Below are 26,325 nucleotides of genomic sequence, written 5' to 3' on the forward strand. Positions count from 1 at the left end.
AACAATGAGATATCATCTCACACCACAGACTGGCACACACTCAAAAGAACAAAAGCAATCAGTGCTGGCGTGGATGTGGGGGAAAAGGGACTCTCCTTCACTGTTGATGGGAATGTTGACTGGTCCAGCCTTTCTAGAAAACAATATGGACAGTCCTTCAAAAACTAGAAATTGAGCTTCCATGTGACCCAGCAATACCACTTCTTTGAATATATCCCGAGGATGCAAAAGATCACAGTAGAAATGACATATGTACCTATGTATTCATTGAAGCACTGTTCACAATAGCCAAAATATGGAAACAACCCGAATTCCCTAAAACAGATGACTGGTTAAAGAAACTAATACTTTTCAAATGTTTAATACATGAGTTTAGGAAACAATGTAATGATGAAATATCCCTGTCACGTGCTAGTGTAGCCCAATGGCATCTGCTTGCTTCAGGAACAGGAAGAGCCTCAAACTGTTTATTCAGGGTCTTGGTGAAGAAGTCTGACCATCTTGTAGGTGGGCAGTCACACAGTCTTTTGATGTCCCGTGGAATCCAGTCGGTAACAGTTCTAGTCCAGCGGTGGTCTCTGAATCTTATTACATGTCCAGCCCATCTGATTTTTGATGTGTTGGCCAATGAGACAGCATCCCAGATTCTTGATCATTGATGGAGGTCAGAACTCCAGATTCCTTCTCTCACTTGAGTGGAATGTGACACTCCAAGCATAGCTCTTTCAATTCCTCTTTAGGATGCTATTTTGCATAATAGCGTTCTCATCCTGTTTTCGTAGGGCCCAGGTCTCTGAGGCGTATGTTAGTGCAGGAAGAACAGTGAAGTCGAAAACATGTGCCCAGAGCCGGAGGTTCTTTGTCCTCTTAACAACTTCTTTGATGCTCTTGAAGGTGTTCCACGCTGCTCTCTTCCTCCTGCGCAGTTCTGGGTGCCAAGGCGTTCCTCATGTTGGGTTCTCAACCCAGGTACACATAGCTGTTGCATTCGGAGATGTTCATTCCAGTGAGAGCAAATGGAACATCAGGGACTAGTTCATTTTTCATGAACACTGTCTTGGTGAGATTTAGCTGTAGTTCGACCTTTCCACAACTGAAGTCAAAAGTCAGCCAGTATTTGTGCTTGGCTAACGTTTGGTGTTATTAGACCATGTCATCAGTGAAACAGAGGTGGTATAGTTGCCAACCGTCTATCTTCACTCCCATTCCTTCCCATTCCAGTTGTTGCATGACATTCTTGAGGGTGGTGACACTGAAGAGTTTCGGTGAAATGGTTTCGCCCTGCAAAACCTCTTTTTTTAGGTCAATGAACATTTCTTTGTAGAATGGTGAGATCCTGGTGGTGAATCCGTAATACAGCTCACAGAGGATCCAGATGTACTGAGTTCGAACACCCTGTTCAGCTAGGGCTTCGATGACCGCTTCTCAACAGAATCAAAGACCTTCTTTAAATCAATGAACGTTAGACAGAGCGGCATCTTGAACTCTCACGAGACCTCAGTGAGCTTGGTCACCCTGTGGATATGGTTGATCGTGCTGAATCCTTTTCGGAACCCAGCTTGCTCACATGGTTGTCCTTCATCTAGTGTTTTGTCAATCCTATTCAGGATGACTCAAGTGAATAACTTGTAGATGACAGACAACAGGCAGATCGGGCTATAGTTGCCGATGTCATGGATGACTCCCTTCTTGTACAACAGGATGGTTCTGCTGGTTTTTCATTTGACGGAACTTTGCATTCAGACAGGTAGCGTGTGAAGAGCCGAGCCAGTGTATTGATGAGTAGTGGCAGCCTATTCTTCAGGTGTTCAGGTCTGACCTTGTCTGGACTGAGTACTGTATGTTTCTTTACCAATGAAATGGCATGTCAGATTTCAGAATCGAGAATGCTGGGAACAACATATCCATCCTGCGGAATTTGGTATGTGGGCAGGTGGACATGGCTATCAAAGAGATCCTAGTAGAAGTTGTGGATAACTTTTTCCATTGCCCTTCTGGAAGATGTGATAGATCCATCAGGATGTCGGAGGGCAGTCATCTTGTTCTTATAGTCGGTGAAGGACAGGCAGTACTGCGAATACTTTTCCCAGCTTCTGCCTCATTGGCCAACACTGCTGCTCTTCTCTCTTTGAGGTTTTCCTTTATTGCTTCTCTGCACAGCTTTGTGAGCTCAGACATTACCTTGTGATTGCTGAGGCTCCCACCAGACCACGTTGGCGAATGAGTTTCTGAAGACAGGTGACTTTTTGTGGCTTTCTCGTTCTTTGCATTCCTTGCACAATCATGGAGGTGCTGAATCAGCCGATCACATTCTTCATTGATGCTGTCAACAATACCATCTTCCCAAATTGCTTCAGTAGTGCTAAAGAGCTCACAGTGGTGGTCGTTATGGGAGTTCTCTTTTTAAACTTTGCAGCCCTTTCTCTCCACTTTGTGAAGTAGAATTTCGCACAAAGGAGACAATGGTCTGATCCTGTTTGGAATTTTGGGAACACAGCAATATTGGTAAGGCAAAATCATCAATTGAATATGATGTGGTCAATTTCATTGTGGAACTGTCCATCGGGAGACTCCCATGTCCACGTTCAGATTCAGCCTTCTGGAATTGTGAGTTACCATGGATGGTCTTGGTTGACATGATGAACTCAGACAGTCTCTCATCCTGTTCGTTCCATTCTATGCCATGGGTCCCAATGTGGAGTTCTTCAGGTGACCTTCTAGGTCCTATCTTGGCATTAAGAATCACTGACAATGACCTTGCAGAAGGTATGGTCTTCTTTATAGAATATCTCAAGCTCTACATAGAATTTCTCAATTTCTTCTTTGTAGTTGGATTTCTTTGTAGTTGGATGTTGGTGCGTAGATGACAAAGATAGAAACTGCCAGCAATGAGTCACATCTATTCAAACATAAACATCCAATTCGAGTTGTTAGACATGCGAACAAATCAATGCTCATGGCCGAGTTCATGTTGACAAGGACACCAACGCCTCTACTGTCGCATGTTCTGAGAAACAGTTCTCCAGTGTCAAAAACAGCGTGGTATGTTCTGTACCTCTCGTCTCGGTCAGTCCAATGACATCATATTTGATTTTCCATGCCTGCACCACCAGGTCCTCGATGGATGCTTCTGATGCCAGTGTACATGTGTTAAAAGTGCAAACAGTCATTTTAGTCCTTCTTTGTCTTGGCAGCCTAGTTTGGCCCTGAGAATTTATTAGCCTCTCCTTGTTTGACCTTCTTAGCGCTGCCGTATTGGGGGCTCTTCCAAGATCAGGGGAATGAGGTCCATTGTTGTTACTGTTTTGGGCATATCGAATATGCCACGGGTAGCTTGCCAGGCTCTCCAAGAGGGACATGTCAAAGAAGACATATCAAATAATTTAAATGTAATGGCATACAACTCATTAACTTATCAGGTTTTAGATTTCTTCTTGTAACTAATCTTTAACAGACTCCCATTTAAGTTTTAGTTTATTTAAAAAGATCATACATAACTATTGTTAACAGAATGCGATTAAACATCTCTCTCATTCTACTATGCATTAGATCAGTTTACTTAATATACTTAAACCAAAAGAACATGTACATTACTGTTCACTTCAACATATATACTAAAATTGGAATGATACAGAATAGATTAGCAAGGCCCAGTGCATAAGGACAACTGAAAATTTGTGAATCATTCCATATTTTGGGGCAGTACTTTTGTGCATCAATACCCAAAAACTGAGCACTGTCACCTACACTAAAAAATTTTTAAATCACTGAAGAGGATCTAGAATGACAGTACAGCAGGCAGAATGCTTTCCTTGCACACAGCTAACCTGAGCTTGGTTCCTTGTACTCCCTATCGTCTCCCCCAATCACTGCTAAAACTGATCTCTGAGCGAGACCAGGAGTAAGCCCTGAGCGCCACTGAGAGTGTGACCCAAAAACTAACTAGCAAACAAAAATCTCTGAAAAAGGTCTATCTGAAACATGCTGTATGTGCAGGCATTGCTTACTGGGAACTAACCCAGAGCAACACAGATTATCTAAAAGATACAATCATCAAGGAATCATGAGGGAAAAAAATGAAAAATAACACATCATGATTTTCTTTTTTTAGATTGGGGATAAGTGCAGATGAGAACCTATTTCTCTATAAAAGCAAGTATTAGATTTTCAAACTTATAATTTACTTTTATCCTTCTTGAAAACTTCTTAGTTTTAGATATTTTTGCCTTAAAATGTTTTGTGTCAATATGTAGCTCTCTGGACTGGAGCCATAGCACAGCAGGTAGGGCATTTGCCTTGCATGTGGCTAACCCGGGTTCGATCCCTCCGCCCCCTCGGAGAGCCTGGCAAGCTATCGAGAGTATCTCGCCCTCATGGCAGAGCCTGGCAAGCTACCCGTGGTGTATTCAATATGCCAAAAACAGTAACAAGTCTCACTGGAGAAGTTTACTGGTGCCCACTCGAGCAATTTGATGAGCAACGGGATGACAGTGATATAGCACTGTCCCTCTTTGAGAGGGACGGAGGAATAGAACCCAGGCCAGCTGCGTGCAAGACAAATACCCTACCCACTGTGCTATTGCTCGTGTCAATATGTAACTGTTTTAACATTTTTGATGAATGAATTAGCATTTTACATTTTCCCCAGTTTTAATTTCTAAATAATAAATATTGTCTTATACAATCCACACATTAACAAAAACAACTTTGAGTTTCTGTACTGTTTTCTAAGAGTTCGAAATAATATATCTTTAGAGCAAAAAATTTGAGGTCTCAAAAGCATTAAACTTTGACGTTTGTTTGTTTGTTTGTTTGTTTTTGTAGTTGTGACACTTCCACAAGAATGGCATAATAAAGGCCAGCAATCAAAGCTCCCTACTAAATTACCAGAAATCAACTGCACATAACAAAATAAATTTCATTAACTCCCAGTCGGATTTGCCTGACAGACCCTTGTATCTGTATATGTGTATTATTAAATGGATGACTACAGGAAAAAATTGAAGAATCAACGGGTTGAAGAGATTTCCAGTATTGCACAGTGTATACCAGTCAGCATTGCTGCTGGCATACCTGATCCAGCTGAGGGAAAACAAATAGAATAGAAATAACCCTCCATGAGAACAGTAGCCTTCCAGACAAGACTGAAAGTTTTACATCACTAGCAGAAACTAAGCATTGGGACAGAAAGAAAGAGTTTGAGTATTTTGCAATAGAGGTAGTGAAACTGACTGCATCCCTACACATACACATACCTTCAAGAAATAGCGTAGCAATCACATGGTCCAGAAATGAACTATAAGACAGAATTTTGGCATGAATAAAGGTCAGAAGCTACCTCATAAATGGAAGACACTGTGGAGCTCTCCCTCTAGGATGTACCATTCAACTCCCAACTACTGACATTCTGACCAGTCCTTCATCTCCACATCTTCATTGTCTTCCCCCTCCTCTTCGAGGTCATAGAAACAAAGAAAAATTTAACACTGAAGCTACAGTGCCATCTGCAGGAAAACAAAAGAAGCCAAACCCAAATGTACATGCAGAATTCTCCAGGCAAGGAAGTGTAAAAAATATGATGGAATTGGTCACAAAAAAAAAAAAAAAAGGCAAGTGGATAGTACAGAGGGTTGAGCTTTTTCCTTACATGTGTCCAGCCCAGGTTTGATCCCGAGCACTGTATATGGCCCTCAAGCCCACCAGGAATGATCTCTGAACCCAGAGCTCGGAATAAACCATGAGCTAAGCTGAGTGTGACCCCAAGAAACAAAGCAAAAAAAATGGCAAGTCTTCTGAAGGCAAACCTAAAGACCCAGAATCAGGAAAGGTAATGGGAAGAGGCATTATAACAAAAATAAAGCTAGAAAATCTTAATTAAATAATAGAAGCAAGCCTTAGATATGGGAGGGGGAGGAAGGAGCTAGAATTTTAAAAGTTCCTCATCAAAAATATTGAAGATATTGAAATATTTCAGAGTTGTAGTATATGAGGAGCACAGTGAATAAAATTTGAAATTCAATCAACACGAAAAGCATAACAAATGGACAGAGGCTCAAGGACAAATGAGTATAGGAGACTGATGATTAAATCACAGCAGTGTCATTTGTGGAGTATAAAATAACATCACATGAGGCTGACACCCAAGGACAGTAGATACAAGGGCCAGGGGTATTGCCCCATAGCTGAAAGACTGCTTCATGAGCAGAGGGGAGAAGGCAGATGGAATAGAGAAGGGATCATTAAGAAAATGATGGCTGGAGGAGCCAGTTGGAATGGGAGCTGCATGCCCAAAGTAGATAATGGACCAAACATGATGACCTCTCAGTGTTTGTGTTGCAAGCTATAATGCCCAAAAGTAAAGAGTGAGTATAGGGAATATTGTCTGCCATAGAGGCAGAGGGAGGGTGGGAAAGGGAGGGTATACTCGGGATATTGGTGGTGGGGAATGTGCACTGGTGGAGGGATGGGTGTTTGATCATTGTGAGATTGTAACCCAAACATGAAAGCTTGTATCTATCTTACGGTGATTCAATAAAATTAAAAAAAAAAAATTTAAACCTAAAACAAAAAAAAAAATCACAAGAGTGTTCTAGGACTGAGTCTGATCCCCAACAATGCAAGTGACACTGGGAATGCAGCCCTCTACTGGAAAAGGGGAGGGGATGGGAGAGGGGATGGAGAAAAGGGAACTCCCAAAATTTTAAACAGGCAAATGACCTAAAGACACTTCTCCAAAGACAACATACAGATGGCCCACAGATACATAAAAAATTCTTATTGTCACTTATTAAATGCAAATAAAATGCAAATAAAGATGACAATGAGCCATCACCTCACACCTGTAAGAATAACTTACTCTAGAGAGATTGGAACCAGGCAGGAACATAAATTGTTAAGCCTCCATGAGAAAAAGTGAAAAACAAAACTAATAACACCGGAAGTTCCAAGTGAATTAATAGTGCCATCACTGTTATAGATCCAAAAGATAGGAAAATAGCAATTTGAAAAGATATTTATACCCCTCTTTCTAAGCAGCATTACTCACAATAGTCAAAACAAAAGAATCAAGTTAAATGCCCGTTGACAAGGACTGAAAAAAAGAATTTGCATTGACTATATTTAATAGAATATATTCAATGGTGAAATGCATACTTTGTGTGAAGGAGGTCTGGGTTCAATCTATAGCCCAGTGGCGGTTGTGGGGGGGACAAAAAACAATATCATACTTCATATTTTATATATTGGTCTATTCTATACATTTTTAAAAGATGAGAACTGTCTGTTTTATCTGTGCATTAACCATGTCTAGAACATAAGAGGAAACAATGAATAAATTCCTGTTTTGTTTTTTTTTCCTAAATACAGAAGAAACTATTCATCAAGGTGATTCAAAATGATTATATTTTAAATGGTAGATTCTTAAAAAATAAAAAGTGGTTTATTAAGAATGTTCTTGTAAGTTGCAGTGTAGATCTGAAAGATCACTGGCCTGTGGCACTGAGATGCTTCCAGGCTCAGAGGATGGGCTGTCTGGTACTTCTTAGAGCAAGGTTCTCAAGCGCCATACGTGCTAGTCAGTGTTGCCAAAGAAATCTCATACCAGGAAGCTTCCAAAAGTCTAGGGGACTAGTAAAACAGCTAAGTAACCAATTTCTATGTTCTGGCACAGGGTGGGCACTCAAAAAAAAAATGTGTCTGGAATGAAACCGTAACACCACAGCTGGATATTAGGTTAAAAAGCTTTTTTACCACTAAAGAATTGATCAGATTTTTTGATCAGATTTTTCTTAAAACCAAAATGCCCAGAAGACTTCTCCCGGTGACAACCTGTGAATGTCAAAGCTGAGACCATGCTTCTCACAGAATTACAAAGAAATCTTTGCTTAAATATTTTAATCAAGATGATACCTGAGCCCATTGTTCATAGTTTCCTTCGAAATGGGAGGGATTTCCTTCAAAAGCTAAAGAATTTCCTTCAAAATTCTTTCTTTCTGTATATGTAATGCAGTATACTATTACTGTTAAGTCAAGTTTGTTCTGTTAATGAATATTTATATTTTTCTAAACTTAACTGAAATGTGGTCACTTCTCATGGTGAAGCATATGTGAAACATATGCGGCAAGTCTTCAGAATTTATTTATTCACATACCTTTGCCAAGTGGCTATTAGTTCCACATACACTAGTTCCTGAGTCTAGGGATAAGAATACCAACGCAGAAAAGATATAGTTTAAAACCCAAAGCATCTCAAACTCTAGTAGTTCATAGGATCCATGGCTTTTGTGAAATGAAAAAGATTACATAAATTTTCTAAACATAAAATGTTTCAAGTGAAATGTGATGTGACTTTTTATGTATTTCATGCATATGTCATCATTTTAGGAACTGAGGGAACCTATTATTTAATGCCATCATATAATAAATCTTTTCTAAGGAACTGACCAGCATTTTTTTAATAGAGATGTGGATTTCTAGATAATCACTTCACAGGGAATTTGTTTCACATTGCTTTGAATCCCATAAATATTTTGTCAATGATGATTGAAAATAAAGCTTTATTTCTGAAACAAACTTTTGCCACCAACTATCCATATTTGTCCACAAAATTCTTTCTTTGCCAATACTTTTCTCCATTCTGATAGCACTTTCTTAAATGCTGATAACTTCTCCAATAGGTTTTTAGATCTTTATGTCTCCAGACTACAAAATAAAACTTTGAGTCATAGTGCCAAAGGTCTATGATAGGCAAGAGTAGTAAGTCAAAATAGCCAAAGTTCTCAATGTTGTGCTACATTAAACATATACCTCTCTAACAAGTCAGGAGAAATTATCTTAACTCTCTCAGTAAACCTCTCCTTAACATGAGAGACAATTATTTAACACAGGCAAAGATATTTCATTATAAAAGATAAAAGTATGTGAATAAATTCACCATTTGAAGTTTCTAAATACTTATCTGTAATTCTAATTCAGGTTGCTCTTCGGGTACTTTCTGGTCAGAGATTTTTCTTAGACAAACATCCTTTAAGAAGAAAAGTAAAATAATTTAAAATAATGCCATTATTTAAAATCACAGGTATATAATTCATTGTTCAAAATATTACTCAATATAATGCAGTAACTTTGCTATATATATGTATATGTATATATATATATATATATGAACTGTAAGACTGTAGAAAAAGTATGGGGGTAAATTTAGTGTTTCCTAGTATATGGACCAACCCAGTTTAATCACTGGCATGACATATAGTCCCCTGAGCACTGTTAGTAGTGACACCTGAACACAGGGCCAGAAGTAAACCCTGAACATAGTTGGGTGTGGTCCAAACCCCTCTCATCCCCCAAAAGAAGTATAAGCCAGTCAATATATGAAATAAATAAGAAATTTAGACGAAAAAAGATAGATAGTTTTTATATTAATACCATTTCATGTAGTTTTAAGTAATTGACTTCTATAGATATAATATCAGGCTAAATATTACAGGTAATATTAAATCATACAGTGTAAAATACCATTATTAAATGGCTACACAAAAAAAGAAAAAAATTTTCTTCCCATTGCAATCAATGAGCAATGGGATGACAGTGATAGAGTGACAGTGATTTTTTATTAGTGAATTGCCGTGAGATAAAATTACAGACTTTTTAAAAATAATATTTATTAATGAATCACTGTGAGAGTACAGATACAGATTTACGTATTTTCGTGCTTGTGTTTCAGTCATACACTGTTTGAGTAGCCATCCCTCCACCAGTGCCCCTTCTCCAACAATGACCCCAGCAATCTTCTACTCCCCCATCTTATCCCCCCTCCCCACCCCACCTCTGAGTCAGGGTATTCCCTTTTGTTCTCTCTCTCTTTTGGGGTGTTGTGGTTTGCAATGGAGGTATTGGGTGGCCATCGTATTCAACCTATAGTCTGCTTTCAGCATGCCTCTCCCATCCTGAGCGGGTTCTCCAACCACACTGTACTTGGTGGTCCCTTCTGTATCTGAACTGCCTTTTCCCCTAGGATGTGAGGCTGGCTTCCAAGCCATGGAGCAAACCTCGTACTTATTTCTATTATTCTTGGGTGTTAGTCTCCCATTCTGTTGTTTTATATACTGCAGATGAGTACAATTCTTCTAGTTCTGTCTCTCTCTTTCTGACTCATTTCACTTAGCATGATACTTTCCATGTTGATCTACTTGTATGCAAAGTTCATGACTTCATCTTTTCTGACAGCTGCATAATATTCCACTGTGCAAATGTACCAAAGTTTCTTTAACCAGTCATCTGTTCTTGGGTACTCGGGTTTTTTCCAGATTCTGGCTATTGTAAACAGTGCTTTGATGAACATACAAGTGCAGATGTCATTTTGACTATACCTTTTTGCCTCTCCGGGATAAATTCCCAGAAGTGGCATTTCTGGGTCAAATGGGAGCTCAAAACTACAACACCCAAAAGGAGAGAGAACAAAGGGGAATGCCCTGCCACAGAGGTAGAGTGGGGTGGTAGGGGATGGGGTGTGGGTGGTGAGAGGGATACTGGGATCATTGGTGGAGGTGAATGGGCACTGGTGGAGGGATGGGTAAACGATCACTATATAAGTAAAATGCAAACACATAAGTTCATAAGTTTGTAATTGTACATCACAGTGATTCTCTAATAATTTTTTTTTTAAAAAGGGAGCTCAATCTCTAATTTTTTGGGAAGTGACCATATTGTTTTCCAAAAGGGCTAAACCAGTCGGCATTCCCACCAGCAGTGTAGGAGGGTCCCTTTCTCCCCACATCCACGCCAACAGTAGTTGCTTTTGTTCTTTTGGATGTGTGCCAGTCTCTGTGGTGCAAGGTGGTATCTCATAGTTGTTTTGATCTGCATCTCCCTGATGATTAGTGATGATGAGTATTTTTTCATGTGTCCTTGTCTTGTCCCTGATCTTAGAGGAAAGGCCTTTATTTTTCTCCATTGAGGATAATGCTTGCCACAAGTTTGTCAGCCACATGCAAGGGAAATGCCCAACCCACTGTGCTATCACTCCAGTCCAGTAATAGTAATAGTAATACTAAATTAGTATTGGAGAGAAGACTTTTCCAGATATTAACAACACTTTTAAATAATACTTGGAAAATTAAACTAATCTTAAAGTAGCTTAATTGCCTATTAGTAGATATTCTAATACAGTTTAAAAGAAAACAATAAAATCCAGCACTTTGCAATGTAAAAGTCACAGCGTTTTCCACACAATCAAGTTATCAGTCATATAAAGAAATATGAATGTGTTACATATAACCATGAGGGAAAAAATTTGAAAAATACCCAGCAAAACAAAGTCACAGACATTGAGGTATAGGAAATGGTAGCAAGAAAGGGGGAGGAGGACGGGAACACTAAATAATGGGCTCATTTTGATAGTGAAATGACACTAGAACTTTAATGGCAGATGCTTTTAGATTTATGCATACACAGATATTAAGTTATACTCCTGAAATTCCATAGCACTATAAACTAGTGATTAAGTTTTTAGTGTGCTATTTAATACTGGAAGATATATTCAGGAGTCAAAGTTTCTAAAAAATAATAATCTTCATGATAACCTCAAGTAAAATGACAATGAAAGCCATATATAGTATGGTGGCTGAGCTCACATGATCTGTAGTTTGGACTCCTTGGCAAATCTTAGCTTAATCACTTTATAATTAGCATATATCTGAACAAATTAGTCCTTTTCTCTTCCTTTCATTATGGTTGATGTTGCTGCAGTGACGAGAATCCCACACACATTTAACCTTGGTACTTGCACACTCAGTTGTAATGCTCACTGGGGATCATGCATCATGTTTCTGGTGTCTGCACAATAGCCAAGGTGGAGAGTTATACTCCTTTAATTGTGGTGCTCACACACATCTTGATTGGGCTACCACAGTGCTCACCAGGCACGCATTTTCTAGCCTTGGTGCACACACATCTTCTTGTTACAGTAATTGCTGGAGTCGCAGCCTTTATTTATGGTGCTTGCTCACCTCTGGCTGTTGTGCAGTGAGAAATTGCTTGCAGCAACAGAGATCAGTAGAGCAGTGTTTCCAGGTTCTAGCAGCAGTACTGTCAGGATCACGCTCAGTATGTGTGCAGACACCAGTGGTGCAACTTATGACCTTATGTTTGCAGGGCAGGCATCCTAAGTCTCCAAGCCTTTCTCAGGCCTTGGGTATCAGGATTTGGAAAACATATATTTCACGTTTGTTGTGATGAATAAATGAGAATACATGAAAACAAAATACGTGTGTATTTGTTGCATAGGATAAAACCTCAAACCTCATACATGGAAGTATGTGCTCTGTGACTGAGCTTCAACCCAGCCCCACATAATATTTGTAGGGCTTCTGTTAAAAGACTAGAATTTCTTCTCACAAACAAATAGGTTTGAGGGCTAAAGAGATAATAAAGGGTTTAAGGCATATGCTTTGTATAGAGTTAACACCAGTTCAATCCCCAGGACCCTATATGGTTCCCCCAAGCACTTCAAGGACTGGCCTCTGAGCACAGGGACAGGAGTAGCCCCCAAGCTTGCCAGGTATGGCCCCCAAACTAACTAACTATATGAATAAAATATAATAGATTAAATTAAAATAATGTTGAATCAGGTACTTGTATTTGGGGACTTGAAGAAGGAAAAACTGAAGTGAATTCTTAAGTGAACTACAATCAGTATCTGGCCTAACAAGTATTAATTTTGATATATCTTCCAGAGTCAAAAACTTGATGGTGACCAGCACAGGTTTTTAAATACTACAAAATCTGTGAAACTGTATGTTGTCCAATTTCTCAATCCTGGAAACATTTTACAGGTGCTTTTCGAACAGTTTCTGCCAGTGACATCTAAGCTAAAATCTAAAATGTCAGAGCCAGAAGGATACAGAATCCGAATTTTATAGACACCAGAAGCAGAGCTTATGCTTTTTTAAAGTGCATTTTTTAACATTTGAAACAGAGTCCAAGTCTTCCCCTTAATGTGTTTCCCCTAGATGGGCAAGTCACAGAAGCAGCAGTGTCCATCTGCCCCGTTAAGCAGGCCAGTAACTCTTTCAACCATCTTTAAGAGGAACGGGACAGCAACCCCCCCAACCCTCTTCCTCGCACAATCTAGGTTTTCCTCCAAAGGACGCTAGTTGTGAAGACAAGGCCACAAGGAGTCTTTGACACAGGCCCTTTAATGGTTTCCTCAGAGCTATTTAAGGAGACTGTCTTTTAATAACTTACTATGAAGTTCAAGTTTCAGAAAGAAAAGACATTTTTATGGCCCTAAACAAATACTTGTCCACACAGGTTACTTTCTCAAACTGCCCTGATTTGCATTATTGACTTTCTCTTCCTTACCGCAGGCAAAACCCTGATGGCACTGGCCTGTAGAATCCTGCTTACAGGGACAAGAATGTGTCAGGGCTGCTTTGCATTCATTTTTATCGACATTTGACTTTTTAATTAAACATTCTATATGGCTGTTCTGGATGACTGGACCCTGTATTCAGTAAACTGTCGCTTCTGAAAATCTAATTTTTTAGGGGGGAGTTACACCTGACAATGCTCAGGGGTTACTCCTGGCTCTGCACTCAGGAATTAATCCTGGCAGTTCTCAGGGGATGGTATGGGATGCCAGGGATCGGACCTGGGTCGGCTGCATTCAAAGCAAGCACTCTACCTGCTGTGCTATTGTTTCCAGCCCCAAAATATGATTCTTTAAAATAAATAAATAAATAAATAAACCTGAACATCTACCATATAAAGTTAAACAAGACAGCTACAGGCACTATTACTAAATATATATGATATCTTTTCCACAAAGTTCTAACAATCTGTTCCCAAAAAATAAAATACTTCTAGATTCACTGATGTTCTACTTTTTATATCCAAAGAATTTATTGAATCATTTTTAAAAGTTTATTCAGTTCAGGTCCTCTAAAACAGAAAGCTACTTTCAAAATATGACCAAGTCTAGAGCAGGCAAGGCAGTATCCTTTATTATCCTTTTATTTTGGTTTAATTTGGGCTTGGGGGCCACAATCAACAGTCCTCAGGAGACAGGCAAAAGCTCCCAGTGCTGCTCAGGAGACCATGAAGTGTCTGCAATCAAATCCCAACTCCTACATAAAGTCATCTTCCAGCTCCTATCTTTTGTTAACAACTGTCCCAGGGAAGATAAAACAAAATTCATCTTTTTAGAGATTCTAGAAATGGGGGAAATGATAAGTCAGGGAAGGAACCACTATAACAATGATAGGAAGAAGTGATCACTCTGTACAAGGACTGGTGCTAAAAAGAGGCAAAGTAATACGCATTATACCCTATCACTAACAGTTTTGTAGACCAACGTGCCTAAAAGGAAAAAAAGAAAAAAAGTTCCAGCCAAAAAGGTAGGATGGGAGGTGGTGGGTGATGAAAGGAACTGAGGATAGTGGAGTGGACTAGGGGAATGGACACTGATGAAGGAACTGGTGGTGGAACATTGTACACTTGGAACGCAATCATGAGTAATTTTGTACTTCACTGTGATTAAATATTTTTAATTTTTTTAAATTACAGATATATTTGAATTAATCACCACCTTCTAGGCTATAGCATCTGCTGTTTCTGCTATGACATCCCTTTGAATTTATTATGAATCATGTAGTGGCTAACAGCCAGCTCTGTGAACAGCACTATATTACAGTGTCTTAGTTCTAGGAAGCCAAGAGGAATGTAGGTTAAGATTTTCTTTCTCTAGAAGCTTACCATCTAGTTCAACAATAACAAAAAATAATCATAATTAAAAATCAGTACAAAGGCCAGAGAGAAAGTGATGGGAGCACAAGCTTTGGCATACAGGAAACCTGGGTTTGTTCCCCAGCACCATATCGGCTTCTGAGTTCACTGGGAGCCATCCACCCTTGCTGAGAGTAGCCTTGAGCACTGCTGGGTGTTCCCCAAAGACAGGAAAGCAAGCGAAAAGAGCTATAAACCATGTTTTTAATTGTTAGGCAATGCATTCAGGAAATCATTTTTTGTTCTCCATTATAAAATCACTTAAAACTTGACTAATGTAGGGGGATGAAGCAATAGCACAGCAGGTAGGGCGTTTGCCTTGCACGTGGCCGACCCGGGTTTGATTCCCAGCATCCCATATGGTCCCCTGAGCACCGCCAGGAGTAATTCCTGAGTGCAGAGCCAGGAGTAACCCCTGTGCATCGCCAGGTGTGACCCAAAAAAGAAAAAAAAAACAACTAATGTAAAGCTAAAGTTAAAACATTGCTAACCTTTAAGTGAAATGAGTCAGAAACAGCGGGACAGACACAGAATGACTGCACTCATCTGTGGAATATAAAATAACATAGGAGAATAACACCTAAGGATAGTAGAGATAAGGGCCAGGACTTGCAAGCCAATCTCATGTGCTGGGAGAAAAGGCAGGTGGGATAGAGAAGAGACACTAAGTAAATTATAGTTGGAGGGTTCGCCCAGGATGGTAGTTGTGTACTGAAAGTAGACTATTGACCAAATATGATGACTGCTTAGTGCATGTGTTGCATACCATGATACCCAAAAGGAAAGAGAGAGTAAGAGGGAATGTGTCTGGCGCAGAGGTAAGGCGGGGGAAGGGGTGGGGGTGGTGGAAGGGACACTGGGAACATTGGTGGTGGAGAAAGGGCACTGGTGGAGGGATGGGTACTAGAACATTTTTTGATTGAAACATAATTGTGAAAATTTGTAAGTCTGTATAAAAAAATTAAATAAAATGAAAACTGATATTCCAAATATCAGTAATGATAACCCATGGTACCATTTGCAGACTTGATAACAAAAGGGTTCTCATAGTCAGCGTCCAAGATGGTCTCCCTAATGACTTCCACATCCTGGTATCTAGTCCATGAGTAATCCCCTCCTCCATAAAGACTGCTGACCTGTGTAATCAACAGAGGCAGAAATGGGCACAGCTACCTCATAAAAGATTCCGGGGCTTAAGAGATAAAAAATTTTAAAAAGAGAGATAGTACAGCAAATAGGGTGCTTGCCTTGTATATAGCTAACCTGGGTTTGACCCCCAGAATCTCCTCCCCTCTGGTCCCTGGTGTACTGCCAGAAGTAAACCCCTGAGCATGGCTAGGTGTGGACCAAAACCAACAACAGCAAAAAGGGAGAAAAAGATTCTGTAACTTCCACCTTGCTTCTCTTTCATTGACCATTCTGGGGTGAACCAGTTCCCATACCACGAGTACAATGCAAGCGTCCTACAGACAGCTACATGGTAAAGAACTGAGGTCTCCTACCAGCAGCCTGAACCAAATTGTAGTCATGTGTCTGCAGCATCCTAGAAGTAAGTCCTTTAGTCCCAATCAAGTATGCAAATAATGGCAGCCTAGACAAGATTTTGATACCCACCCGCCCTCTTCCACCTCCCCCTCCCCCACCCACCCCCTCACACTGCAAGAGTAGAACCCCAGCTAAGCTGCTCCTAAATTCCTGACCCACACAGGAAAGGTGTGAAACAGTAACTGTTTATTATTTTAAACAGCTAGATTCAGGGCTGATTTGTTACAATGAAATAAGTAACTGAAAAAAGCTCTAGAAGTAAAACTTCAGTTTTTCAGATATTCTATAGTGTTAGCTAAAGAACCTAAGATCTCAAAATGACATAATTAACATCTGTTTAGGTAGGTGTGTGTTTTTCTCCTTACTGTCTAATATTGTACATTTTCTCAGCCTTATTTTAAGATAAATTTTGTTTAAGAAGGCTCATTTTTGTTTACTTATTGTGGAGGGAGGGGGCCCCCATGCAATTTTCAGGGCCACTCCTGAAAATGCTGAGCACAGCAGTTGACCTGTGCTGCACTACAGCCTGAGGAGGCAGCATGGTTTGGGACCTGCTGGGACCACCAGGACCACCCTGTGAGTGCTCATGAGGCTTCCAGAGCCACACCCTGAAATGGTCAGGAAAAGACAGAAGTGTTTTGCTAGATTTTTACGCAAAATAAGAATGTACATTAGCACTAAATACTAGATAATATTCAGTATACACTTTCTTACATCATAAAATAGTATCTAAAATTTCAATACATGTACCAGCAACTTTACAAGAATCACCCCACATACCACTTGTATGTAGGACTTATGAAAACTACATACTAAGAAAGCCAAACAAGAATCTAAAGGGTTACTCTGAGGAAATAATTCTGAGATTGGCTTATATAGGCCAATAGAGTGACAATGGTACTTCTTTCAACTTCTAAAGTCACTCATGATTTAGCCTCTGCTTTTAAAAGTTAATTATCAACTGCACACAGTCTGACACTCCCAATCATCACGAACAGTAGAGAAATTCAATCAAACTCTAAGAAATATTTTAGGGAAACTATATCAAGGAACTTCTGAGTCTTTGCTCTCACTCTTGCCTCCAGCCCTTCTCAGATGTGGAAATACTCCTAAAGTAAAACTTCAGCTTAGTCCCTTTGAGCTATAGTATTCTTTTATTTTTTTTTTTGGTCGTTGTTTTCTTTCATTTGGTTTTTGTTTTGTTTTGTTTGGGGACAACACTCCGGAGTGGTCAGGGCTTACTCCTGGCTCTGTACTCAAGGATCACTTTTGGCACTGTTCAGGGAACCATCTGTGGTTCCAGGTATTGAACCAAGGTCAGACACATGTACTGCCAAGTGCCTTATCCCCTGTACTATCTCTGGGCTCTTCTTAACAACAGACTATGTACTGGAATTGGAGTCTAAAATTAACTAATTATATTACTCTTTTATGAAAAGTTCAGTAGGCAATTCAAGAATATGGAAGTGGCTATTGTACCTCACCCATATAGAGGATTACCCTCAACCAAAATTCAGCATGGTCTTGGTAAAAGCCTGGAAAACTTGTTCCCCTTCTGATCAACTATTGTCTAAATGGAAGAGTTTTACCAGGTTTTCTTTTTTTTTCTTTTTGGGTCACACCCAGCGATGCTCAGGGATTACTCCTGGCTTTGCACTCAGGAATTACTCCTGGCGGTGCTTAGGGGACCATATGGGATGCCAGGGATCGAACCCAGTCGACCGTATGCAAGGCAAACACCCTACCTGCTGTGCTATATCTCTGGCCCCTTACCAGGTTTTCTTAAGCACTCCCACCGCTGTAAAACTTAATGAAATTTCTAGTTCTGGTGATCTCTTCAAGATAAAACCCACCCCATCTACATCTTCCATAGACCAGACACAGAGTGAATCAAACCCAGAGAGGACTTGAATATATTCTTAAAGAAAATCCAATACTAAAAGCTAAATTCTAGTCCTGTTAATTTTGAACATATATTTACAGGTAACAAGTGAAAGCAGAAACTAACAGTTTCTTTTACAGCAGACTACTTAGCATGCAAAAGAAAGGAACAAAAGATTATGCTATGGCCACTGTTTTCTTATTCTTTTAAACACTCTGCCCTCTCTGGCACAGGGAAAGCGTTTCTCCTCCAGGGCCTCATACTTTACAAAAACTTGTCTGATCTATCTGATTTAGCTTTCAAATTGACAACTCTGAAACCCAATAAACCATAGCCCAAGCCCCAATAATATTAAGTTAGAGTGAGATTTCACTCCCTTATATAGGCAGGGTCTTCGCCCTTTTGTCAGTATAAATATGTTAAAGACAGAGAAGGCAGACCTTCACCAATGTGCCACTTTAAAGACCGAAGAGAGTAAAATATGTAGAGGGAGCATTCCAGACAGATAGGTAGGGGATCCTGAGAATGAGTTTTGGGTAAATAATTGAACATAAAATTTAGAAAGAAATTGCCTAACTCTGTAGTAGTCAAAAGACATGAGGAACACGTTCTTTTGACATGCAAATCGTGAGCTCTTTGGAGATGGAGAAACTCAGAAAAGGAGAAGCTATCTCTAGGAGAGTTCTCTAAGGTCCTGATAAGAATATTAATTAGGGTCCATGAACCACCTCCCCCCCAGCGTAAGCTCCTTGCTCCAGAGACTCACAAATAAGTCTCAAAAGAGATCAACTACCTGCAAAAACTTCTCAGATAGGGCTGGAGCGATAGTACAGCAGATTGGGCATTTGTCTTGCATGCGGCCGACCCGGGTTTGATTCCCAGCATCCCATATGGTCCCCTGAGCACTACCAGAAGTAATTTCTGAGTACAGAGCCAGGAGTAACCCCTGTGCAGTGCTGGGCGTGACCCAAAAAAGAAAATAAAAAACTTCTCAGACATCAGGAGCACTCTGTGGGGGTTGGGCCAGCACCCGCCCAAATAAAGCCCTGGCAACTGCCTGCTCCCACACTCCAAAGTCGTTGCCATGCCTCCAGCCAGACTCCATCATCTGAGGACTGAGCCTCACAGTGAAGTTAACTTTCTGAAAACTGAGGTACACAGCTTCCTGTGACTGAAATCTCTAGGCTTACTCAGAGTCAGGATAAATTGCCTCCCCACACCTCCCTGTACTTTCCAAGTCCCTGGCTGTCATGCCCCTACCCCAAAGTTTCTGCCCAGTTAAAATTTTAACTCCAGCTGTATCATCCAGTTAAAAATTCTGGATATCCTGGTGCAGGTGGCCACATTTGTAGCTTCATAACATCTTCAAACACTACAACACTGATAATCCAAAAGCAGCACACCAGATTCTGCAACACAGAAGCCAACCCAATCTTGCTAACAAAAACATTAACACAGAAGGCTTAACTTCTAACAACATTTTAATAATCCCTCATACAAGGGCTTATTGTACATGAGATACAATTGTGAGATACAACAATTTATACTAATTTTCTTCTAAGAAAACATTTTTTATCATTCCATTAGCAATATAAAATAAATTACTGTGGACCTGCAATAGGGGAGGGGTGGTTGGGAAAACTGGAGATAATGGTGGAAGGAAGATTATAGAGGTGGTAGGATTAATGTTGGAATATTGAATGCCTGTAACAAATCATCATGAACAACTCTGTAAACCATAGTGCTTAAATAAAGTGTAGGGGGGAAGTTTACATATGCAGGCTTTACCTATTTCATGTAAACTCCAAAATATATTAGCATGATTTTTTTTTTGCTTTTTGGGTCACACCCAGCGATGCTCAGGGGTTACTCCTGGCTTTGCACTCAGGAATTACTCCTGGCGGTGCTTGGAGGACCATATGGGATGCCGGGGATCGAACCCGGGTCGGCCGCGTGCAAGGCAAACGCCCTACCCGCTGTGCTATCGCTCCGGCCACAGCATGATTTTTTCAAGTTTTATTAACGACAGGTAAATACATGACTACTACCATAATAATATTCAAGCACAAAATAAAATTCAATGCAATATATTTTAGATTCCAAAGTTGAAAACTTACTTATGTAAATAAGAATAGGCATTTTATTATATTGTATGAAGTGGTTTTAATTTCCTTATTTACATAAGTTGAAATCATATAGAAATCACAAATTGGCTTTTACTGATTTATTTTCTGATCTTTCTATTAGCCATTTTTTAAATTTAGTTGGAGTAAGCAATATAAAGTAAACTTTTTTTGTGCCTAAGGGACAGGTTGAGATTGGAAGGGAAACTGGACAGCTGGTAGAAGGAAAGTCACATTGGTGGTGTTGCAATACTAAATGTCTGAAACAATTATATTATGAACAACTTTGTAAATCACGGTATGGGATCTGGTCCTAAGAACACTGCCAAGGGTCACTCCTGAGCATAAAGTCAGGAAGAGCTGTTGAGAACCACCTCAATGAAACAAAGAAAGAAGAAAGAAAGAGAGAAAGAGAGAAAGAAAGAAAGAAAGAAAGAAAGAAAGAAAGAAAGAAAGAAAGAAAGAAAGAAAGAAAGAAAGAAAGAAAGAAAGAAAGAAAGAAAGAAAGAAAGAAAGAAAGAAAGAAAAAGATGGAGAGAGGGAGAAAGGGAGAGGAGGGAGGGAAGGAAGAAAGAAAAGGAAGGAAGGAAGGAAGGAAGGAAGGAAGGAAGGAAGGAAGGAAGGAAGGAAGGAAGGAAGGAAGGAAGGAAGGAAGGAAGGAAGGAAGGAAGGGAGGAAGGAAGGAAGGGAGGAAGGAAGGAAGGGAGGAAGGAAGGGAGGGAGGGAAAGGAAGAGAGGGAGGGAAGGGAAGGGAAGGGAAGGGAAGGAAGGGAAGGGAAGGGAAGGGAAGGGAAGGGAAGGGAAGGGAAGGGAAGGGAAGGGAAGGGAAGGGGAGAGGAAGGAAGGGAAGGGGAGAGGAAGGAAGGGAAGGGAACGAATTTCTTCCTCAAAGAGATTAGACCTATATTTTTAAATTCAAACGGATATGGTAAGAAAAATAAACACAATAAATAAAATCTAATATTCATAGAAAGTGTACAAATGGACTCACCTCAAGAGAGAGAAGGGAACAGAATACTTCATCAAACAAATAATAGCTGAGAACTTCTCAGACCTAAAGGAAGAAATAACTCTAGAACACCCAAACTTCTAAATGTAGAAAGACATACACCAAGACACAACATTGCTAAATTATCAAAAGTCAACAAAATAGTATTAAGAACTGATAGGGGGAAATATACAACATACAGTGACACCCCCGCCCAGTGAGGTTATCATCAGACTTCTCCCCAGAAACCCTACAGGTTAAGGTTAAGATAGAGTAAAATTGAAAGACTCACAAATAAATTTTGCAAGAGAACCACAAGCTGCAGAGATGACCACAGATGCTGTGCCAGGCTGAACTTCATCCTGGACAACCGGAGGTGGGGACAGGGTTGAGTCCCTCCACTGCCTCAACAGAACCCCAGCAGCTAAATACCTCCAAAATCTAACTGCCATACTCACAGCCAATCTCCACAGTCCCTCATGCATGATAATAATCCGCCAGAAACCTCAGATATTCGGCTTTTTGTGACCAAAAAAATAAAAAAGAAACCTCCAGGCTCTTGCAGAGTTGAGAATGGGCAATTTCCACCCAGATCCCTGGTTTCCCTGAGCCTGGAGGCCATGCCCATGAACCACCTTCATTTAAACTCATTAACAGCCATTATCCAGAGACTCATAAGTAAATCTCTCAAGAGAGCCACAAGGTATTATCACCCTATCTAAAATCTCAGAATCCCTGGAGTTTTTATACTCTACTCCACATGACAGGTTGGGGTGGAGGTAACTAAAGGATGTGGGAAGGTGTTATGGTGGTGGGATTGGTGTTGGAATATTAAGTGTGATAAATTACTGTGAACTACATTATTAAAATACAATAAAATCAGGGGAAGGGGGGCTGGAGAGATAGCACAGCGGGTAGGGTGTTTGCCTTGCACGCAGCCAACCCTGGTTCGATTGCCAGCATCCCATATGGTCCCCTGAGCATACTGAGAATTACTCCCACCAGGAGTAATTCCTGAGTGCAGAGCCAGGAGTAACCGCTGTGCATTGCCAGGTGTGACCCAAAAAGAAAAAAAAAGTCAGGGGAAGGGAGAAGCAAACAAGGGAAATGAGACAACTTCGTAATAAAAAAAATAGTGGACTTATATATGCATAATTGTAAATTATTAACAAAATAATACTCCATCCTGCATAATTATTACTCAAATATGATGAAGGAATAAAACCTTTCCTAGTAAACATAATCTAATAGTCTGCCAATACCAGATCTGTATTACAAGAATAATACATTACAAAAAATGCTAAAAGTAGGTCTTTCATAGAAAAAAGAAACACATAAAACCTTGAGAGTAGTGATAAGTAGTAACACATAATCAGACACAAACTTAAATAAAATGAGACAACAAAATATCAGAGTGAAGGAAAACAGAACATAATCTATTATATTTATAATATACCTGGTCAGCAGGACTGGAGCGTTTGCCTTGCACGTGGCAATCCGGGTTCAATTCCTCCATCCCTCTCGGAGAGCCTTGCAAGCTACCGAGAGTATCCCATCCTCACAGCAGAGCGTGGCAAGCTCCCCGTGGCATATTCGATATGCCAAAAACAGTAACAAGAAGTCTCACAATGGAGACATTACTGGTGCAGGCTCGAACAAATCGATGAACAATGGAATGACAGTGACCTAGTCAGTATTAACACACACACTCACACACACACACACACACACACACACACACACACAAACTACCTTAGATATAAAAGTACGGTGCTTGAAAGGCCAAAGAGGGGTTAAAGTACGTGCCCTGCACACAGCCAACCCATTTAATTCGTGGTACTGCATGTGTTCCCTGAGAATGAGCAGGAATAATCCCTGAGCACTGCCAGGTGTGGCCCCAGAATCAATAATAATAATAATAATAATAATAATAATAATAATAATAAGACTACTCTTAAGGTAACCACAAAACAGAATCAGGACCAGTAACATTTAGAATAAAATGAAAAATCTGAATCTGAAAGAATCATGAGTGAAAGCTATCCAAATGAAAAGGCAGATAGAAACTCACAGAAGAAACACCAAAAAATATAAAACAATTAGTAAATAAAGGCTAAAATGGTAGTATGCATAATCCACATATCAAATATCACTGAATACAAAAGGCCTGGACTCACCAATCAAAAGACAGAGAGGATGGGTGGATGGAGAAAAAAAGCAATATCTATCTATGTGATGCACATAATAAACAAATATCAAATCTAAACACAAACATGTGCACAATGATTAGATGGAGGAAGGTTTGTCAAGTCATAATAGAAAAAAAGCAGAAACTGCCATATTCATATCTGATAAACTAGACTTTCAGTAATATGAGTCAAAGATATACTCTGTATAACGATCAAAGCTGCAAGTCATCAAAAGAGATAACTGTCATTCATATCTTTACACCCAACAGGTGCACCTAAATACATACAAGCATTCATTAACAAACCTAAAACAGACATGTATGGCAACAATAGGAGATCTAATTACATCAGTAACATCAATGGATAAGTCATCTGAACAGAGTGCTAACACAGGCATAACGACCTTACATGAAATAATCGACTAGCTGTACTTAATAAACATCTACAGAAATTTCCATGCTGAAAGAAACATATATATGTATATATTATACATATGTATTCTTCTCAATTGCATATAAAATATGCTCAAAACTAAGTGACACACTGAGAAACAAGCCTCAGTAAATATATGAATATCAAAACTATACCATACCCTTTTTCTGACAATGGTACTGAGGTTAGATATAAAACACAGAAGAAAAAACCGAAACAACATATTAATGTTTGTCTTTACATTTCATGGGAATTCACAGCCTAACATCACTATATTTTGTTAGTCCCCATTGGATGTAGAGCCCCCCTTTCTGCTGCTGAGTCATGCTGAACAAGCCTGGGAGTAGCAGCTAGAAAAGAAAAACATCTAGAATAAGGAAATTACAGGCCTTCATTATAAATATTGCAAAAAGCTCAAGAGAATGGATTACTATTTAAAATTGATACAAAGATAGCTGTGGAAAGAAAGACTGAACCTGGTTGACTGTTCATGCTATATAAATCTAAGATACCATGAAGCATAAGAGCAAAGGAGCTATGGAAAACTTAGAGTGCACAGTCTCATTCTCAAACTGTGGGAAATAGCCTAACATATGGGACATTAAAGTGAAAACAGACAAAATGATATGAAATGAAAATTCACTGGAGATTTTTTTCCAGTCTTTGTTCTTCCAGATATCACTCAGTTTATTTAAATAAATATATTTGTCAATTTATGTTTTATCATAGATGTTTATCATTTTAGTATCAAAATTCAAGAGTGGTATTTGGCCATGATTCTTGCTTTTCCAGTCTTTATGTCAAAACCTCTGGGCCTGCTGCACTAGACAAGCAAGTGGTTTATCAAGTGGGGGGATGGGGGGACATGGCATGCCAGAAATGCACACCCTAAGAGTCCAAACAGCTCAGTCACAGGCTCCCAAACACACCAGAGGATTTGAGAATCATACATATAGTGTGAATTAAGAAGTTATTTAAGAAACAAATGATCAGTGAAAAAATATATGCTCCAGTATAATCTCTACTGGCATGAATAAATCATGCTCAGCTATAAAAATTTAGCCTAATTCCTGTTGGAGTCAAAAGAACAAAATTTTCAGTGACTTGGGGTATCTGACTACCCATGTTTCTTATTAAACATTAGTATTTAATAATATATTATTTAATATATTTAATATATTAAACATTTTAATAAAACTAATTTTTGTTAAGATACTGTCTACATATTTCATTTAAATTAATGGAATTAAAAAATATATAGGAATCAAATTGTCTATCTCTGAACTACTTTATTCCGTGAGTGATGATTCTTTGGTTCCCATTTTTTTTGATGTTTTATAATCTCAATGAAAAGAGGATTTCTATAAAGCATCTATGCAATCAATTAACTTCGGCTTTCACAATAAGAAGCTGTTGCTGGAAGATGGAAAAATAGTACCATAAGTAAGGCACTTGCCTTGCATGCTACCAACATGGGTTTGATCCTCAGAGCAGCATATGGTATCCCAAGCTTTGCCAGGAATGATCTCTGAGCACTGCTGGGCATGACCCAAAAGACGACTTTTTAAAAAATATATTAAAAAGAAGCTATTGCTTTAAATAAACTTCTTCTATCTGTAAACAAATATATTCAAGGAAGTTTACTTTGGACATGATAAACATTAAGAACCTCAAAATGGTTATTTATTCTGTGACTTCTATTGTAATACATAAAGCTTATTGCCAGTGTACAAATAAATGTGTGTCTATAAAAAAATAACAATAGAGGGGCTGGAGCAATAGCCAGCAGGTAGGGCATCTGCCTTGCATGGGGCCAACCCGGGTTCGATTGCCAGCATCCCATATGGTTCCCTGTGCAACGCCAGGAATAACTGCTGTGTGCAGAGACAAGAGTTAACCCCTGTGCATCACCAGGTGTGACCCAAAAAGCAAAAAAATAACAATAATAATAATAATAGCAGACATTGACAAGCTGACACAGACTGTCTTGCAAATATTTTCTTATTATTTTATCTAAAACTCCCTATGAAGTGTAACCACATTTTACAAATAATAGAACCCAGAAATGAAACAACTCATACTTCTTTGGAAAAAAGATTTAGGTGGGGCTGGAGCAATAGCACAGCGGGTAGGGCGTTTGCCTTGCACGAGGCCCACCCCAGTTCGATTCCCAGCATCCCATATGGTTGGTCCCCTGAGCACCGCCAGGAGTAATTCCTGAGTGCAGAACCAGGAGTAACCCCTGTGCATCGCCAGGTGTGACCAAAAAAGCCAAAAAAAAATAAAAGATTTAGGAATTAGAGGCACCAACATCCAATAGTGAGGATGCAAGAGGGGTTAACACAGTTTACAGGGATCTCACTCAGTACAACTTACTCTCTC

General features: G+C 39.5%; 1 protein-coding gene and 1 non-coding gene across 2 annotated transcripts in view; one reads left to right on the forward strand and one right to left on the reverse strand.

The window, feature by feature from the left end:
- TTC6 (tetratricopeptide repeat domain 6) overlaps nucleotides 1–26,325 on the reverse strand; it is a 211,106-nt gene that overhangs the window by 152,450 nt on the left and 32,331 nt on the right. The gene's annotated exons all lie outside the window — the stretch shown is intronic.
- On the forward strand, nucleotides 3,594–3,697 carry LOC129403887 (U6 spliceosomal RNA). The gene has a single exon (XR_008629539.1). It is a non-coding gene; the product is annotated as a U6 spliceosomal RNA (small nuclear RNA).

The sequence above is a fragment of the Sorex araneus genome, chromosome 3 (assembly GCF_027595985.1).
Source record: "Sorex araneus isolate mSorAra2 chromosome 3, mSorAra2.pri, whole genome shotgun sequence".
Taxonomy (NCBI): Eukaryota; Metazoa; Chordata; class Mammalia; order Eulipotyphla; family Soricidae; genus Sorex; species Sorex araneus.